The sequence below is a fragment of the Lissotriton vulgaris genome, chromosome 1_1, assembly GCF_964263255.1.
Source record: "Lissotriton vulgaris chromosome 1_1, aLisVul1.2, whole genome shotgun sequence".
Classification (NCBI taxonomy): Eukaryota; Metazoa; Chordata; class Amphibia; order Caudata; family Salamandridae; genus Lissotriton; species Lissotriton vulgaris.
Window position 1 is genome coordinate 935,305,344 of NC_141685.1, and position 20,684 is coordinate 935,326,027.

Consider the following 20,684-nt stretch of genomic DNA (forward strand, 5'->3'; position numbering starts at 1 on the left):
TGAGCCCTATCCCAGATTACAGCAAGGAAATTATCACTTCTGCCCTCCAGCGGCCGCCATTCAGGATTACAAGAGCTGTACACTCAAAACTTCGCTCCGTGGGCCACTATACCGTCTACAGCGCGGATGTGCATCCTGTTCTCGACACAGAGTCCCAGTCCAAGATTACAGCGCATCCGTGTGCCCTGCTCCCAACACAGAGTCCCAATCCATAATTACAGCAAGGATGTGTGCCCTGCCCCCAACAGAGAGTCTCAGTCCATAATTACATCACGTATATGCGCCGTGCTCCCAACACAGTGTTCTCATCCATAATTACAGCGCGGATGTGTGCCCTGCTGCCCACACAGAGTCCCTCTTCATAATTACAGCACAGATGTGTGCCCATTTCTCTCATCCAATGCTATCCGGGATTACAGGCAAACCATGGCCCGCTCCGAGTCCCTAAACCGGATTACAGCGGGGACATGTGAACTGATCACTTTACTGGAGCCCCCTCCCCGGGTCCTCGTCCTGGAATACAGGGAGGATAGGTGTTATGCTCCAAAGCCCGAATTCCGTATTACACCTGGGCCATGTTCACTGTTTGCTTCATCGAACCCCCACAAGAGATAGTCACATCAGGGCCACAAGAACCCCCCGCCCCACAATGCCCAAACCCGCAAATAACACACAGACACAAGTGTTAAGTTTGGGGAAATTTGCTGCAGGTTTATTACATACAACACATGTAATGATGGTGGGTTAACTTACGGGCGATCCTAGGGCAGGCCGCATTCTCGCCACCTGCCCGCCTGTTGAGCCAATCAGCACAGTGGCGAACCACCCAACTGCTGTACAATTATCATATTTATACTACACACGCCCTTTGCGGGGCGTGACTTGGCAAACCCCCGGTTGCACAGGCCCACAACTGCCCGAAGGACTACTGGGGCGCCGACACTAGTTCCTGCACCTCCCATGAGGTTACAGGTTAGGCTCTGGCACCCCTATGTGCCAGCTGAAGTACAGTGTTTGCACCTCTCTTCTTCCGGATCGCCCAGTAACTCCGCCACAGCCCGTGTGGTGGTACCCGCTGCCGCACGGGCCCCCCACCACTGCTACTCTTCTTTACCTGCAACCTTTGCTCAGAAGTGCAAAAAAATGAATGCCATCTGCCTATAATAAACCCTGACCTCGTCCTGCATCATTTCATGTTTGATGAAACCCAGGCCCCTACGTTGGGAGAATCTATCAAGGCACTGTAGATTCTCTATCAGGACCTCAAAATTGCCTCACTATACTAGCGCCCCAGCAAATCATCCCTGGTTCGTGAGGACATACTACCAGGTAAACGACAAAGTGAAGCGGAGGGGCACCTACTGCTGAAGGCACTTTGAAACAAACCAAAGGCGTTCCAGCACATGCCCTGAAACTCCACCTCACCCTTCCAACAAAGCGTCAGCGGGCTACACCACACTAAGTTACAAGTACTACTGTAACACTGATCTCCACATAAAGAGTGCCTATGTGACGCTTGTGCTGCTATCTCAAGAGCACCGGGGCATAGGAGGGATCAATACATAATAAACTATATAACTTGGACAATGTCCTGACATAGGCAAAACAGTATTGAAAAGGTATTAACACCTGCCCACTATAGATTTAGTCTTGAAGCAGCATAGGCCACGCTACCTCAAGATAGATAGACTGTGTGGTTGACTTACGACCACCTCAAAGGGGATAGCTAGGACTGGAACCAAGAGCCCCTTTCGATCCCGGCCTGCAACATGACAAGCCCGCTGAAGTGTAGACTACCCCAGGTTCATGAGGACATACCCGTGGAGACAGAAGAGGAGAAGAGGAGGCCTCCCCTTCTGATATCGCTACTTAATCTAAACCATAGGACCAGCGCATGCCACTGGGACCCACTACACGGCTTCACACAAGCATTAGCAAACTACACCCCGTGGTGTACAACCTTTGCCGAAACTTGATACTCACAATGCAGCTGTGAACTGTGCTTTGAGTGTGCATGTGCGACTATACACAAGCAAAGTACAGGGGATCTTTCCGTGCTCAATGCTTAATTTAGTATACTTGTGTGGTGGATTTACCTTTGATATACAGGATTGCAAAGGTAAGCAGCTGGAATCACATGTCCCCTAGTATAGCCTGGAGGCAGCATAGACCATGCTACCTAAGCAAAGCTTGTCTATAGGTCGACTTACTCACAATACAGCTGTGAACTGTGCTTTGAGTGTGCGTGTGCAACTATACACGAGCAAAGTACAGGGGCTATTTCAGATTTAGCATAACTTGTGTGGTGGATTTACATATGATATACCGATTGCCAAGGAAAGCAGCTGGAATCACCTGCCCCTAGTATAGCTTGGAGGCAGCATAGACCAAGCTACCTAACAAAAGCTTGTCTATAGGTCGGCTTCGACCCTCGTCCAAAGGCATTTAAAAGCTGAACCAAGGTGCTCCCAAATCGGAGGTACCAACCTGAGGCCAACTACTCATCTTGGAAGGGGCAACAGGAAACCAAAGCTAACTAGGTGCATGCAAAAGGCTGTTCCCACGCAAGTCAGGGGCGCCCAACCACACTAACCGAGAAAGAGAAGCCGTGTGTCCAATACATGATAGGAGCCCCTCGTGCAAAGCCACCCCCCAAAAAAGCGAAGACGCTAAAACAAAAGGGGGGGGGGGGGTAGGATACCAGATAGAACAATCAGAGTAATCTGAGTTTACATAAGTTATCAAATCACTTCTTGAGCAATTCCATATTGAGAGTCTTTTAGGGGGCCACACATGCAGTAATCATTGGCAATCCAGGCGCAGGCTGTGGTTGCCATGCTCCACTAGTGCTTGAAACAGAGAAACACTGCAGGCTGTAGACTCTACATACTACTGAGAAGCAGCATGTGCTCCAGAACTGATGGCACAGCAGATGGGCTGCCTTCCTAATTCCAAAGCCTTGGATAACAGACAGCAGTATATGGAAGAGCGAATGGACTATTGCCCCGAGACCTTCTCTTTTCATAAATTAAGTAAACAGTGCAGGACCCAGGATTGTTCGTATAAAGACTGACTATACCTCTTGGTTAAGGCCCCCGGAGATTGATATGCGCAAGGGGGGGTATGATCCTATCAGCTTAGGGCTAGACCTAGAAATTGCTAAATATCCAAATGTTGGCATATCCTAGACGGACTTCCATACCGTCATACCTTGTCATGACAGTATGGAAAGATAGTGGCCAAAGTGGGGGGGGGGCTACCAATTTAGCGCCACAGGAGAAGGCCCAGCGGCCAATCTGCTATACATAAGATTTTCAGCTGGCAAATATAAGTTTCCACACAGCCATTAAAGAATGCACTAATGGCGCCAGCATCAATCGGACATGCCGGAGGGCAACATGCCAAACACCTGGTGGCACGCGGACCATGAAGCCAAGCAGCGAGATTTCGCATAAGTCATAATCCGAAAACAACTTCTCACCAAGCACGCCACCCGACGCCACAACTGGACCCAAAGATTCCAGAATACCAACTACCGAAGGAAAGGCACCACAAAAACAGGCTTCTCACAGTGCGCACCACCCCGACGCCAAAGCAGGACACCCTTGCTACTCAGAACTGCCCGTTACCAAGGAGGGGCACCCAGGGCAGACGCTATGCCTGATGTGTGGGGCACCAACTGAGAATGGTGGACACTATACCTGATGTGGGGGGTGGCACCAATGCTGCGAATGGGGGGTAAAGGATTCTCACTACCGGGGCGATACTGTAACAGTGACTGAAAACCACATAGCGACGCGCTGCAACTGCTTGCGCTGCTAACCTGTGGGAGGCTGGCGCAACACACGGTCCATGATGTCCATGACCTGAGTGAAGACCCAAGATACCATGGCTAAAAATACCCCTTGACCCATGCAAGTGCAGACAAAAGGAGCTACCGTACCACACAAACGCAGTCGACAAACAAAGCACCTCACACCTGCCCCTCCAGATAAGGAAGATACCCAACCTGACATGCACTCATAGGTAGCGGAAGGAGTATAAAAACACGCACCTACTAGACCTCGACAAAATACCAGTTAGCGGCTAGCACCTACTGCGGCGTAAACTGACCGCCCCGCGAAAGACAGCAGCTTTAAGATCCGAAAACATGCATAAGAAAACGCTGGTTGCAACACGAAACAACCGAATACCCACTTGGCTATCTAGGGTTGTTAGAGTTACCGTTTGCGCCACTCAATACCCGTGGTAGTGAGCTCAGCCCCCGCTGGCCCGTGTGTCTATTCCAAGCAAGCTCATTGGGTATGAGAAAAAAAACTTGCTCGAGCATCTACTTCAAAATACAGTTATTCTCACGCTCAGCCACTGCTGCTCAACTAGTCTCCAAAAGACCAACTAGACAACAGTTAGGGGTAAACCCATGCGTGGCCATCTAAAACCCATCATAGTTAAGACACCCTATGCCTACAACCATCTTTTGAATCCTCCTGACATGAAATTCCAGTCAGAGACCGGTGTAGAAGCATGACATACTGTGACCCACCGTATGAGTAATTGGCCTAGCCCCCAATGGGCTAATAGGGCAGGAGACAAGTGCCTGGGTCTGTGACATATTACAGCAAAAAACTAGAGTGATTACTAGCCCTGCTTATGAAAGCCTAAACAGTAGCGCGACCGCCAGACATCTCAACGTGTGTGCCGACATAGGGATCGAATCAAAGGATCCGAACTGGTAAGGAATGACTAGAGTTGTTGGAAAACCGATATCCAGGCAATGAAGTATCATGCCCGCGATTAAAGTATATAAATGCAGGGTAACAACATCCCAGCCCTCTCCAGTCCAGCAAACACCACAACGTAAGTATCACCCATGAACCGCCACACGCGGTGTTCATAGAGTGGCACTTACCGTGGCTCTACACACAATGTATTACACCCACACTCCGAAACATCCTGCCCTTATACACCACGTGCAAGTCTACAAAAGTAAGGTATGATCGGCGGCCAACCTAGGGTTTGAGCGGGGGAAGCCGTGGAGAGAAGAGCACTTTGTAGGAGAGATGGCTTAAAGGGCAGTCCTAAATGATTAACTCTCACGACCAGGAGTCTGGTCGTACACATTCTAACAAAAGACTGAGTGTGGACTAAAGATCACAACAATACTCACCGACAGCCACAACCAAAGGCCGACCAGAGGCTAACCAAGGCGTCCAATGGCGTATACCAGCACGTATTAATCTGGGCAAAGAGTGTTTCATCAACTTGGGAAAACAACGTGAATAGGATTTATTTCCCTTGGGAGTGAGCCAGAGACCCTGGTCTAGGAGGGGTGGGGCGCATTGTGGTGCCTAAAGGGAAACATGATGTGTAAGCCACGGGTCCTATAAGGGCGGACTACGCAATCTAATCATGTGTACACTAGAGCAGCTGGGATATGAGAGCGATAGGAAAGTTCCTAAAGAAAAAAAGTCAACTCGAGATGGTGAGGTATTCAGCATAGGGCACGTCTAGAACTAGTTTTCCTAATATAGAACTGAGTCAGGGCAGGGGAAGGGGACAACAGGGCGGGCGCTGGTGGTGCCCGGTGCCACAATCATTTTTGGCGCCACCCCAATTATATCCTCCACGTCACCACCCTCCAACATTGCCCCTCATCTCTTCAAGACCCGTCTCTCACATGCATTTCATTTGTTTTATAGCCCTACTCATACCAGTGTAGGGAGTCAGAGCACTTACCATCACACACACACATTATACAGAGACAATGAATCATACATGTTCAAATCAGTCTATAGAAAATGTTAAATAAGACAAACAGGATAACAAGGTGTGGGAATGAAATACATCCATACCAGTAGACAGTATATTTTAAGAGTGTTTGGTATGGAAAAGCACAAACTCTGGATTCAAAACATACGACAGTGGTTGGAATTGGCATTACTAATAAGAGTGCATTTCTATCTAACCCTTTTTAGGAACATTAGGATAATGAAAGACTGGGGGAAAACATAATGCTCCAATCCTATAACTTGCAGTTTGCAGGCAACTCTTTGATGACAGTTAATAGCTCACTGTACTACCTTAGGATTGTAACCTATAAACTGAAGTAACAAAAGTATCTGTGACAAAAGCTGAAACCCACTGAGCTATCCATAATCCAAATAGCAAGGTGAGAAAATATTTTCCGGTTTTAAATGGCACGGGCGAGACACGGCTTAGGCAACGCGGCGCAATACCTAGCTCCAGTTTGTATTACATGACACATACATTTTGGTACGGGAAAGAAATGCATAGCTCATAATCGCAGGATGTTCGGTGACATCGCGGAGGCTCAAACCCGGGTCCCCAACGTCCCCTCGCGGGCACAGGGTAGAAGCATCCCCGAGTTGTGTCAGACCCGGACCGCGACCCCCCCACCCCGCAAAGTTCTATACTGTAGCTCCTGCAGACTGGCTACCGACCAGGCCAGAGCTGGCGAATCAGACACCATGCTGCAGAAGGACATTTTTTCCATCCATGAAATTAACATTCCGGCCTTAAAGCAGCGCCACAAGCACAAGGTTATTACAAAATAAATGTGCAACATGCTGAGCATATGCTAAAGTGGTTTCATGAAACGTGTCAACAGATCCCACATAATATGCGGCAGGCAACATCTCACATGTAGAAAATACTGTATGGCCCAGCCTCAGCCAGCCTACCCATCGTCAGAGAATGTGAACACAGAAGAGTCCTTCCGTACACTAAAGTACCCATGATATGCAAAGAATCTATTGTGTAAAATTCAAAAGCACAAAGCAGGCTAAAAATGACTCGCTGTGGACTAACGGGCTGAAGTGTACACACAGTCACTCACTGACGCACCCGGAGATTACTGCCTAAACATATAGAAACCTGGGTATTTTGACAAGGCCGACGAAAATCGTGTGGGCATACACATACAAGAGGAGCCAGCTATTGCACCATCCTCGGAATGCTTACCGCGGCAGATTGCAACATGTAGAGGAAGAGTGCAAGCCTTAAGAAAATTAGATAATTGGGAAGTATACACATTGTAAAACAGTAGGCAGAGTGCTGACCAACGCGGAAATATGTAAATTATGCATATGAACACGTAGACAACACCTAGCGATATGGGCAAGGCGCAACGTATACACCTCGGGGCCCCGAAAGAAACAGGGGCCAAGTTGTGCCCGGGCCAAGCGACTACCCGGTGGGACACCACGAGACCTCCAAACCTACTGCATCAGCCCCACTAGATGCGCCACCCCCTGCCTCCGATCAGTAAACCCCTGATTGGGCTGGAACAGTTATGAAAAGAACTATAGACTGCGGGGATAAGGAATACCGTCGCTTGCGCACAGGGGAGCAAAACGCCCCGAAGTGGTCAAGCTCTGGAAGGGGAGCCGCAATGTCCAGGCAAATTTGGGCCACAGCACCACATCGAATAGAAGTGAAGAATTTTTTCAAGTGGCCCGAGCGTGAATCGAACCCGCGACATTGACGGGGATCGAACCTGCAACTCCAAGCAACTGCGCTAACTCGGCAGCACAATGATGGTTGGCCGACAGGCCCGCTTGGAGGAGCCTACCTCACAAGCCCCTTTCTGACAGATCCTTACGGATCGCATCTTGACCACGATATGACCATGCTCCCCACGAGGGTAAGTGCAACATGCACGCGGCCCCATCACTACAACAGACCTGTTCAACCCAGGGCCTCCATGGTCATAATGCGCTTTTTAGCTCAAAGGCATTAGAGCGTATAACATAAGCGCCTAGGAACTTAGCACTCACACGCACAAACACATCTTAGCTCCGAGAGGCCTGGGGACGGGCGCCATGATTCATGGCCAGGTCAGGAAGACGCTTATGAACACAGCCTGGCAGTAAGGTCCTGCCCGGCGAACAAAATATCATAACCAAAACAATCGCACTTGAAGCCTTGTTACGCGGCAAGGATGCGCCTGTTCAACCCCGGGCCTCCAAAGACATAATGCGATTTTTAGCTCAGATGCATTAGCGCGTTTACATAAGCGCCTAGAAACATAGCTCTCACACGCTCAACCACAATTAGCTCCGAGAGGCCTGGGGACGGGCGCCATGATACATGGCCAGATCAAGAGGACGCTTACGAACACAGCCTGGCAGTGAGATCCTGCCCGGCGAACAAATCATCAAACCAAACAATCGCACTCGAAGCCTGGTTTACGCGGCAAGGATGCACCAGAAGGATCTAACTCTGTGAGCCTCAAACATAACCATCTCTTTACCATGCCACGGAAGGGAAAGGCACAATGAGTCTTTGTCCTACATCAGCAGCACTACCCCAATAGTCTGCACGCACGTCCGTGAATAAGCAAGCAAGCACCTCGGGACAACGGAAAGGGACAGACGAGACGGAAGGGGTCACCCGCCCGAGCCTGCACAAGTGGCCCCACATGCCCCCCCAACAAAGGAACCTGCCCACCAACGCTTCTCCGTATGAACGCGACCCCCGAATCACCTCACTCACCGCTGGAGAAGCAAACCATGGGCATCAGAAAACCCCTCATCGCGACGCAAGACCGGACCTCTGGGTGGCGACCAGAGGTGAGGAAAAGAGTGTCCCGAAGTAACTGCACGACGACGTCCGGAGCGGCAAAGAGGCCTCGCTACTGGAGCGAGGGAGTAAAGTACCCCTGGAGGCTCCTCCCAGCCGCCCCGGATGTGCGTCATAGACACCCCTACATCCTACCGGGGGAAGCCTGCCCTATGAGGAGTGGCTGCCCTGCTCTCTAACCCGTTTCCCTGCATTACATGTGTTCACTGTTCCCCGCTTCGGAGCCCCTGTTCTGAATCGCGTGCAGCGTCCTTGAAGGGGGGGTGAGTCGGTGACCAGCAGATGATCTGGCTGGAAGTGACATGTAATCTCTCAGGCTCCACTGCAGACCGGGCGAGCCGGCCCCTCCGTGGTGACAGCTCAGTGGATCTTCTCCTGGGATCTGAGAAGTGCTGTGGTGTAATCATTCATGGGGCGGGGTCCGCCGCTGGGATTTAATGTCTTTTTCTTATCACAGATACACCCCCGCCCCCTTTCCTCCACCTCACTGCATGCTTGCTAGAGCAAAGTTTGGGATTTGCATACATTGAAAAAACAGCAGCCGGAGCTTTTAACAGGCTGCCAGCAGATTTGTGGCAGATTAAAAGACATTTAAAGAGCAGAAAGTGAATTCTGGCTTCTCAAATGCAATTTACAAAGGACGTTTATAATATTGTCAATGGATATTAGGAGGTGAAGTTGACAGCTCTTAAGACCTAATGGCGCGCTGTATTCTCTTGGCGCTCTGCGCCAGTGGCCGGGTGGAGCCTCGCTGGGGAATATTCCAAAATAAAGCTTTGTGGGTGGTGGAGGGTGGGACGAGAGATGAGAGGATGGGCGGAGGAGCTGTTAGGGAGGAGGGTGCAGCGAGCAGAGGAAAAAAAAAAAGCACTCACCAGGCAGCCGCTGTTTATTTTTGCATCACGCTTTCACTTTAAAGTGAAAGTGAGATGCAAAAATAAACATGCAGTGCTATGTCTCCTTTTTTGTCTGGCCCATCCGGACTGGATCGCACGGCTTGTTTGCATAACATGCCTCCTTGCATTAAGAAACTGCTTCACGACAGCGTAAAGCAGGCTATCCAGTCCGGATGAGCCTGACGAAAAAGCAAAAAGGAGGCACCCCAGAAAGCTTATTTCCAATGGCAGGCCACCGTTCACTTTAAACGGTGAATCAAGCCAATGGAAATTAGGGGCAGGGCTTCAAGCCCTTCTCTCAAAGTCCTCCTTGACAATAAATCTTGACGAGCGACTGTGCATGTGCGCAGCAACGCTAGGCGAGACCTAAAAAAGAAAGACTACTTTGAAAATGCTAAGATACTAATTGATAAGCTGAAAGACCAACAATATCCCCAAAGACTATTAAGACAGGCAATGAAAAGAGCCTGGCACACACCGAGGGTGTCACTATTGGAATCACAGAACAACCAACAGACCGCTTGTGTGTGTTACCACTTTCAACACTGTAATCTCAGAAGTCAAAAACATAATTGGCAAACACTGGCGTAAGTCTCTTTTTTTATCCACTGAGAGACATGCCCTTAAGAGAAATAAGAACTTGAGAGACAAACTTGTCCACTTCAATACGGAGATTAAAGACCGCAGGGAAACTTGAGGACAGCTTGAGGTTCCGTGACGATTTGAACCCGTGTTTTCAATATTGTCGACAATACATAATATTGGTATCAGCGAACCGCAAATGATCCATTTAGCATATCCTGGTGTTTTCGCTACGCTACGAGCAAGAGTACTCCTGTTACAAATACATTTCCGATCTACCCATGGCATCCATCTTAGATCATGGCAGCCATTTTGTGTTTCTTGCCCTCACATACGCAATAACCTTTGATTACTTCATTTCGATTAAGGACACGTAGCCTTAGCCGGCGATTCACCTTTCTAGTGACACGTGCACCTTGGAACAGAACACGCTATAGCTGCATGACTCGACAAAGACTGCCTCCTCTGCCCGAGGCCAGTCCTGCTATACTGGTTCTTGTGGTCGTTGGCCTGATCATGATTAGGCGGCCGAAGCCGGTAGCCTTGCCCATTTACAACCCACAAACATCCCTTATCCTGCTTTTCTATCTTCTGCACCTGGCTCTGCTCCTTTCCTTCTGGGCCTTTATTAGGGGGAGGTAACGAAATTTACAATGAGGCGGTCCGGGTCTTGAATGAAAAGTTGACATGAGATTATGATGGAAAAGTGGGAACCCCTCGTTCGTAATGTTTTGACATCAGATATTGTCGACGATTCCTGTGCAACGCCAAATATTTATTGTTTAGGATACAAAGGTTTGGGAATGTACTAACATGTGAAGAATTTGCCTGAAGCCCAATTTTTAGTATATAAGGAGCAACCCTCTTTGTACAAATCGAACAGGCTCCTAGAATCTGCCCGTGTGTAGTTTCTGTGACTTCTGTGTCCCTGCAGTAATAAACCTTTGGTCTTTGACGCCACCATCGAGAAGCCCGTGTTTCTGTTTATTTGTGCACCAAGACAGGTGGAACTCCGGGGTCTTCGGGTGTTGTTCCCTGACACCTCTGGACTGAACCAAAAAGTCCAGAACTCCAATTGGCGCCCAACGTAGGGCGACGTCATTCGGTACCGGTCCAAAAGCCTGAAGAGTTCGAGAAGCTTCGTGTGAAGATTCCAGAGGGAGGCGCCCCACTTCATCGATCCGGGCATATCGCAAAAGTGGCCCGACGTTCTCTTCCACGAGGGTTCCCGTTCAGGACGGCTGCAGTGGTCCGTTGCCTTGACCGTCGCCCTGTCTTGGACCCGAGGTGCAGTCCTTAGTACGGCGAAACGTGACGGGTTTCTCCTTGGTGACGTCTTCAGTGCCTCAGTTAAGTATTTAGTGGTTGCTAGCTGGTTACTTCGTGAGGGTTGTTAAAATCCTTTTTGGTTCTTGGTTTGGTTTGGTTTCGTAAGATTATCACTGGTTGTTCTGGTTACGATAATCTATTTGGTTTAGTTTGGGTATCGAAACATTTGTTCGCTTTTGGTAGGCCTAAGTTCTTGGTTCGAGTGCACATCCCTGTTTGTGTTGTTTGTTCTGTGTTCCGGATTACAAAATGGTAAGTCGGAGAAATTGTATGTTGTCGTGTTTTGGTTGCAACAGTGATTCACGATTGGAGGACTCATGTCTGGTTCCTCCGATTGGGACTCCTCTATATGATCTTTACTGTAAGCATGGTGTGGGTCCTATATCGTATAATGAGGTATGGGTCCGATACACTGAAAAGGACGGTGTCCTTAGTTGGCCACTACATGGTAGTTTTGAACCCGAAATCCTTGACAATTTAGAAGTGAAATTGTTTAAGAAGAAAGCCCGGCCGGCAATGTTTGATTCTTTCCGTTACTGGCGAAAAGAATCTAAACGGAGAGAAATTAAAAGGTTGAAAAAAGAACAGAAAGAGCAAGAGTTAACTTTAGAACAGGCGGCTAAGCAGCTGCAAGATAACGAGTCTGAGAAAGCAATGGAGATAGCTACTAGAGAGCGTAGCTTAGCGATAGATAAGTGCTATCCAGCCTTACCATCGAGTACGACTAAGATAGTAGAGGACCCCGAAAACGATCCTCTGTTGTCTTATTTGTTACGGTCACCACCACCGTATGCACAGGGTACTACGGCTCCACCTGTACCAAATGTTCAATTGCCGGTTGCTGGACAACCTGGTATTCCTGCTCCTGCCCCTCAGAATCAAGCTCCTGTACCTCCTGTGGTTAATGTAAATGTTCCTACGGCACCTCCTCTTCCTGGGTTGCCGACTTCTCTACCTATACCTGTATCGCTTACACCTACTGTTTCACAAGCTATCTTACTCGATACTCCTACTGTCCCGCTATCTGTTCCAACTGCTACTGTGTTCTCTGCATCTGCCAGTATGTTGACTCCGCTTTCTGTTCGTCGAAGAATCACTGATTCTGTCTCTAACATTCTGTCTCCTTTCTATAAATCTTTGATTAAGACTCCTACTTCTGACTCTGTACAAAGACGTAGTCAGCTCCCAAGTACTGAGGAACGTGGAATATTAGATTCCACGGCTCTCAGATGGATTTCGAAAAGTAGGAGATATAGTACGAGAGATGTACTAGATACATTCATGCAGTGGAATGAACCAACGCAACGATATGTCTTTGACGAGATGTGCTCTGTTTTACGTGAGGAGTTAGAAGAAGATGACTCTGAATTGAATTTAGAAGACTTAATTAAGGTTCAGAAAGAGTTTGCTGCAGGAATGATAGTAGGTCAAAATATAAAAGAAGCGATGGAACTGATTTTAAGTTATAGGAATGATCCATCACTTCGTTCACCGAGAGACTTAGAGAAAAGTAGTACGAAGCTGAATCGCCAGTATCCAATGAGGGAGGTTCCTCCAATTTGGCGTGAAGCTGTGCAAGCTGATGTAAACCTTGGTATTGCAGCCGCTCCGGCCCAATTCCAAAGAGTGTGGATACACATTCCGTGGAAGCGAGCCGAAGTGTTAGCAGTGAAACAGGCCTTGCCAGACCCGCGTAAGAATCCTGCTGGGTACTATAAGGAATTAGCACAAACAGTTGAGGCCTGTGTTATGAATCTGGCGGACATTGACATGTTATTTGGGAATGTAGTTCCGCAACCAATTTGGGCTAAAATTCGTAAAGAGAATCATCCCGTTGCTCTAGGTGGTGATTGGGCAGCTATCATTGCAGCGGATGGTCAGCATATAGGTGGTTCCAAACCCGAACCTCTAATTGCTAATCTTCCAGGTAGGATAATCGACTTAATGAAGACTCTGATGCCAGCATTGCGTGTTAATTGGGACAAGTTGTCCGCATGCAGGCAAAAGAAAGACGAAAGTGTCTCCGACTTTTTCACGAGGTTCGAAGAGACTTTTGTAGATCACAGTGGTCAGGATATGAGCACAGAAGGAGGACAGAGATTGTTTGTCGATAAATTCGTACACAATTTGCTACCTGAGCTATGCAATAAATTAAAAGATTCCGAAAGTGCGTGGGCTGTCTCTACAACTGCGCAAATACTTGCAACTGCACAGTATTATGAAAACAGGGATAAAGAAGAGAAAGAGAAATCAGATAAGAAAACGAAAGACTTAAAGACTAAAGTTCTTTTGCAACAGGCATATCCGCCTCGCATGAATCAGACTAATACGCAGCAAGGATCGTATCAAAGGACAGATTATGGTTCTCAGAGACCACAATATCAGTGGAATCAGTGTGCCTATTGTAAGAAAGAGGGTCATTATAAAAATGAGTGTCCAGTCTTAGCGCAAAATAACGCAGCCGCAGCTCAGAGAGGTCGTGGTGGTTTTGTGCAGAATTCTAGAGGTCGAGGACGAGGTGCTATGCCTCCACAGACAAATGATCGCCCTTCCAATCACTTTTATCAACGAAATGGACAGTCTGCCCAACAAAATAGATCTCAACAGTATCATGTTGAAGACTATTGTGAAAATGATGAGGGATTTCAACAAAGTGAGTACTAGGACAGCCATGGACAGAGAGAGGGAGTAGTATCAGTTCCAGTGGATCAGAGTGGGCCTTATGTCGCTGTAGCAACATCAGGTGTAGTCGAACCGTTTCTGTTGGATACTGGTGCCGCAAAAAGTTCTATCATTCATGCGAAACTCCCTGGCGCACCTTTGTCCGGCTTAACAAATGTTTCTGTAGGTTTTTCAGGCGCCCTGTTTACAACCCTGTATCTGGTCCTTTGTCTATTTCTGTTGGACCATGTCAATTAAAAGCACCCCTGATTTTGACGACAGGTTGTAATGAAAATCTGCTTGGTTTAGACTTGTTAAAACGCCTATATGCGACATTGTACTGTTCTCCGGAAGGAGTACAGCTTACGTTGGGTAAAAGAATCACCTCTCCGATGTACTTGTCAATGGATGCACTCCCGCCGGAGCTGCGTTCACTCCCTGATACTCTTTGGGCGACTGGTCCTAATGATGTAGGCCTTTTAGAAATACCACCATATGTAGTCACTTTGAAAGCAAATGTAAAATTTCCACGAATTCCTCAATACAAGATCTCTACTGAAGGTGAACGTGCACTTTTACTGATTGTGCAAGATTTGATTAAGAAAGGTGTGGTTGAAGAAACTAGAGGAAATGTCTGTAACAGTCCTGTATTACCGATTTTGAAACGAACTGATCCTACAAAGCCTCCAGTATATAGGTTTGTTATCGATCTCAGGGAGGTTAATAAGATTGTGGTTCCGCAGTTTCCTGTGGTTCCAGACATTACTGCCTTGTTAACATTGATTCCTGCAACAGCTACATGGTTTTCAGTCATCGACTTGAAAAATGCCTTTTTCAGCATTCCAATAGCCGAGGAAAGCAGAGATATTTTCGGCTTCTGTCTAGGAGGTCGAAGCTTCAGATTTAAACGCGCTCCACAAGGCTATTGTGAGAGCCCACCCATTTACAGTCAGGCATTAAAAAGTCAGTTAGATTCCTTTGTACTTCCTCCAGGTTCTGCTCTAGTACAGTATGTAGATGACCTTCTAGTGGCTGCCGATGACAAGGAAACTTGCAAAGCAGCTACAACTTCGTTATTGCATCATTTGTCTAATTTGAATCACAAGGTGTCACCTTCGAAAATGCAATATTGCTGCCAAGAAGTGACCTACCTAGGTCATCTCTTGTCAAAGGAGGGAAGGAAGTTGACCCCAGAGAGAATAAAAGCAATTACGCAGATGAGTGTTCCTCGCACACAGAGAGAAGTACGTGCCTTTCTAGGTATTACCTCTTACTGTAGGCAGTGGATCCCAAATTTTTCTCTTTTAGCAAAACCGTTGGTAGCTTTGACTGGGAAAAATGTTCCGAGTCCAGTGCCATGGTCTGCTGAATGTCAGGAGAGTTTTTCTGAATTACGAAATGCACTTTGTTCAGCTCCTGTATTGGGTACACCCGATTACAGCAAGCCATTCACGCTCTATGTTCACGAAAGAGAAGGTTGCGCGTTGAGTGTTCTGACACAGAAATTTGGTGATAAACAACGCCCTTGTGCGTACTTTTCATCAACATTAGATCCGGTAGCTAGAGCGTTACCTAGTTGTTTGAGAGCTACAGCGGCAGCTGCGGCTTCCATTCGACAATCTGCTGGTTTGGTGATGAATAACATGCTAGTGGTCATGGTTCCTCATGCTGTGGATACACTCATGAACAGAACCAAGACACAACACCTTACCAGTGCGAGATTATCTGGCTACGAGCTGACATTGCTAGCGAGTCATATTCAGATCAAAAGATGCAATGTATTGAATCCAGCAACACTGTTGCCGGCTAATCAAGAGTCAAGTGATTCCGAACCCCATGATTGTTGTTTCAGAACCGAGGAGGAGACAAAAGGACGAATTGATTTAAAAGACATCCCATTGTCAGATCCAGATGGCACGTTGTATGTTGATGGGTCATGTTTTAAATTGGAGAATGGTGATGTGACTGCTGCTTATGCAGTAACGACTTTGAGTACGATTGTGGAGACTGCAAGAGTGAGTCAGAATTCTGCCCAAGCTGCAGAGTTAATCGCCCTAACAAGAGCGTGTGTTTTAGCTAAGGGAAAGAGAGTGAATGTGTTCACAGATAGTCAGTACGCGTTTGGCGTGGCCCATAGTTTTGGCCGTTTGTGGAAAGAAAGAGGTTTCATTACGTCCCATGGGACTAAGATTCAACATGGTCAGTTTGTTAACGACTTGTTGGAATCTCTAACCTTGCCGACTGAAGTTGCGATTGTGAAATGCAGTGCGCATAAAGCAATCACAGATGATGTTGGTCGTGGGAATGCTTTTGCTGATGAGACTGCTAAACAGACAGCTAGAAATATGATGAGTAGAATGTATGTTGCAACGTCTGCAAGATGGATTTCCGAGTCTGGAATGTGTGAGGATACAGTGGAAAGTGTGAAAGAGATTCAGAAAGAGGCAACTGAGGAGGAAAAACGTGCATGGAAAGAAAGTACGGGCAAGTTGGATTTGAGTGGGTGTTGGATTGACTTGTCGGAACAACAGCGTTGGATGTTGCCTGATGCGTATGTGCTTGCAGTGGTGACAATGGCACATGGAGTAGCGCACATAAGTTCTAAAGGAATCTGTAAAATGTTGGCCCCAGTCTGGAAGAATGATGGGATTAGTAAATGTGCAGAGAGAGTGGTGAAAAATTGTATGGTATGCCTGATGCATAATCCTGGCAAGGGAACTCCTACTCCTGCTGGTCACTTCGCTCCACCCTCTTGCCCCTTTGAAGTAATTCAGTTAGACTTCATTCACATGGATCGGTGCAATAACTTAAAATACGTCCTGGTGGTAGTTTGTGCTTTCTCCAGATGGATCGAAGCATATCCACTAAAGGACAATACTGCCCTATCAACTGCCAAAATTCTTCTCAAAGAATATTTCCCTAGATATGGAATGCCACGGATTGTATGGTCAGATAACGGAAGTGAGTTTATAGGGAAAGTTATGCAGAGTGTGTGTGCCGGTTTAGGTATTAAACAAAAATTTCACAGTGCAAACCATCCCCAGTCTGCTGGTTTAGTTGAGGGTTACAATGGCACCCTCAAACTAAAACTTGCTAAAATACAGGCATCCACGGGTTTATCCTGGCCAGATGCACTACCCTTGGCTTTGTTATCCACGAGAGCGACTGCGCATTCTAGAGTAGGGCTTAGTCCATACAAAATTGTCTTTGGCCGTTCTGCTAATATTTGGGGAGTGCCAAGGCCAAAGGAATTTTGTTCTCTGGAATATCCAATGTTGATTGATTACCTTTACGACTTGACTGCTAAATTGAGTCTTATTCACCAACAGGTTTTCGATGCATTGCCAAAGCCTCCGGAGAGTCCAGGTCATCAGCTGAAACCAGGTGACCACGTTGTGGTACGAAACTTTACGAGGACGAAGAACCTTCAGCCCAGATTTGTTGGCCCCTTCCAGGTGTTATTGGCGACGAGAACTGCTGTTCGTGTGGCTGGTCGCAAGCATTGGATACATGCAACACATGTCAAACGTGTGCCCCTGCCACTTCCTTACGACAACTGGGTGAAGAAGGGAATTGGTGCCTCTGAATTCGAGCAAACACCCAAGTTTATCCCTTTCAGCGATGCCGACTTGATAACTGACACTTCGAACTCTGACTCTCCTCCTGAAACTACTCCTTTGACTCCTGAACACTTGCCCTCTGCATCAGAAGAAACTTTGCCATCTGCGAACTTGAACATTGCAAACTCTACTGACAACACACTGTTTCCTGATCAAACGGTTCCTGCAAAACTAAGATACAACTTACGATCTCGTAATATGGACAAATAAAGCAGGAAACTGCCTATTGTGATATTTGAAATTTTGAACTTTTGCCTTCAGCCAGGAAGTTTGCTATTGTTTTATTGTTTTTAAAAATTGCCTTGCCGTCTGGGTAGCCGTAGGGTCGTGGCTGTGTGCCTAGTTGAATCTGCGGGGGTCAGACACAAGGTCGATCTTTCTGTTGGTTTTGGGAACTCCCAGGGCTGATAGAGGCATTTTCATCTACGTACACATCATCAGTGGTCGCGAGCGGATTGTAGAAGATGGAGCTTCCTGCGCTGCAACGAGAAAATGTGATTTATGTTCGCAGAAACAGACTTTACAGAATCCTTCATAGTAAATGTTTTCTGATGCAATGTGCTATTACATTTTTAATTGTTTTAATAACGTTGGTGGGTGGAATCGTTTTTGGTATAAATTTAATATTTGTGCCAGTAACTACAGTACCTCCCCTTGATCCTGCTACTTCTACTGTTTCTTCTATGCATTCTTTTCACTCGTTTCCTGAACATGAGCAAGCTCGACGCTCAGAATTTATCAATAACACTTTTGTACAGCTCTTGCACCAACACCAACTGGTAGTTAACACTACAGACTGCTGGGTGTGTGGCTTGATACCTCACACTATGGATAAAGGCATTCCCTATCTGGTTTTGCCTTTTAGCTATAATGGATCATTTCAGGCCTTTCAAACCATCTTTGCTTATGCCCTTGAAACCTATCCTCCGCGTCCACCACGTTCCACTAAATATAACTCTGCCAACAAAGCTTTAGTCCAGGGAATTATTGACATGATCAAGGACGTCAATAATACTCCATCTTACCCTAGAGACGAATTGCGAGTATATTTGAGTTGGAATTCTTCAGAGTATCGCCTTAGTTTGGGAGAAAGCAAGCGTAAAAGCTCCACTCCAATCTGGGTCGTACCTCACCGAGGTCAGGTCTGTTTGCAAGGAAATGGGAGAAATCCGAGAGCTCAGCTAGGGAGGAGTGAGTGCGTAGAGACTTACGTGTTTCCGTCTAACTCTTCCCCTGCTTTTCTTACTGCTAGGGGTACCTACTTCATCTGTCAAGACAGAGCATATACATGGTTGCCTGCTGACTTTGCGGGGTCATGCTATATTGCTCGATTGTTGCCTCCAACTTACACTGCTTCATCTGACTACCACAAGACCAGAGTAGCAAGAGGTGTTTTCAGCAAGGAAGACACCGCTGGTCAGGAAGCTGGAGACTTCTTCAAAGGTTTCCTTCCGTTCTGGGGGCCTATGGCCAATAGTAGAAACATACGTCAGCTAACACGGGTAGTTGAATCTACTATTACCGAAACTGCTGGTGCCCTTAGCAATTTGACAGCTGAGCTTCAGGCGGATAGACTCATGACGTTGCAGAACCGTATGGTTCTGGATGTAATACTTGCAGATCGAGGTGGGGTATGCAGAATGATCCAATCGAGCTGCTGTGTCTTTATTCCCAATAATGCTCCAACAGTCTATGAGGCCATCTCTAAACTACACAAGATTTCCGACTCTATACACGTAGACAAGGGAAACTGGTCCTTCATGGAGTGGTTTTGGACTCTGATATCAGCGTGGGAAGGGAAGGTTCTGATGGTCATTGGTGTCATCTTAGTATTCCTGTTCTCGTGTTGCCTGATTATCCAGTGTGGTCCTGCTCTGTGTAGTCTTTGTGCTGCAACCTGTTTTAGAAAACCACCTGCGTTTGGAGAAAAGGCGCGAGAAAGGATGATGATACAACAACATGTCACTGACCTAATGAGCATAGAATTAGACTCTGACATAGACTGAGAAATTGCCTATGTAAGGGCAAAAGGAGGAGCTGAGGTTCCGTGACGATTTGAACCCGTGTTTTCAATATTGTCGGAAATACATAATATTGGTATCAGCGAACCGCAAATGATCCATTTAGCATATCCTGGTGTTTTCGCTACGCTACGAGCAAGAGTACTCCTGTTACAAATACATTTCCGATCTACCCATGGCATCCATCTTAGATCATGGCAGCCATTTTGTGTTTCTTGCCCTCACATACGCAATAACCTTTGATTACTTCATTTCGATTAAGGACACGTAGCCTTAGCCGGCGATTCACCTTTCTAGTGACACGTGCACCTTGGAACAGAACACGCTATAGCTGCATGACTCGACAAAGACTGCCTCCTCTGCCCGAGGCCAGTCCTGCTATACTGGTTCTTGTGGTCATTGGCCTGATCATGATTAGGCGGCCGAAGCCGGTAGCCTTGCCCATTTACAACCCACAAACATCCCTTATCCTGCTTTTCTATCTTCTGCACCTGGCTCTGCTCCTTTCCTTCTGGGCCTTTATTAGGGGGAGGTAACGAAATTTACAATGAGGCGGTCCGGGTCTTGAATGAAAAGTTGACATGAGATTATGATGGAAAAGTGGGAACCCCTCGTTCGTAATGTTTTGACATCAGATATTGTCGACGATTCCTGTGCAACGCCAAATATTTATTGTTTAGGATACAAAGGTTTGGGAATGTACTAACATGTGAAGAATTTGCCTGAAGCCCAATTTTTAGTATATAAGGAGCAACCCTCTTTGTACAAATCGAACAGGCTCCTAGAATCTGCCCGTGTGTAGTTTCTGTGACTTCTGTGTCCCTGCAGTAATAAACCTTTGGTCTTTGACGCCACCATCGAGAAGCCCGTGTTTCTGTTTATTTGTGCACCAAGACAGGTGGAACTCCGGGGTCTTCGGGTGTTGTTCCCTGACACCTCTGGACGGAACCAAAAAGTCCAGAACTCCAAGCTTT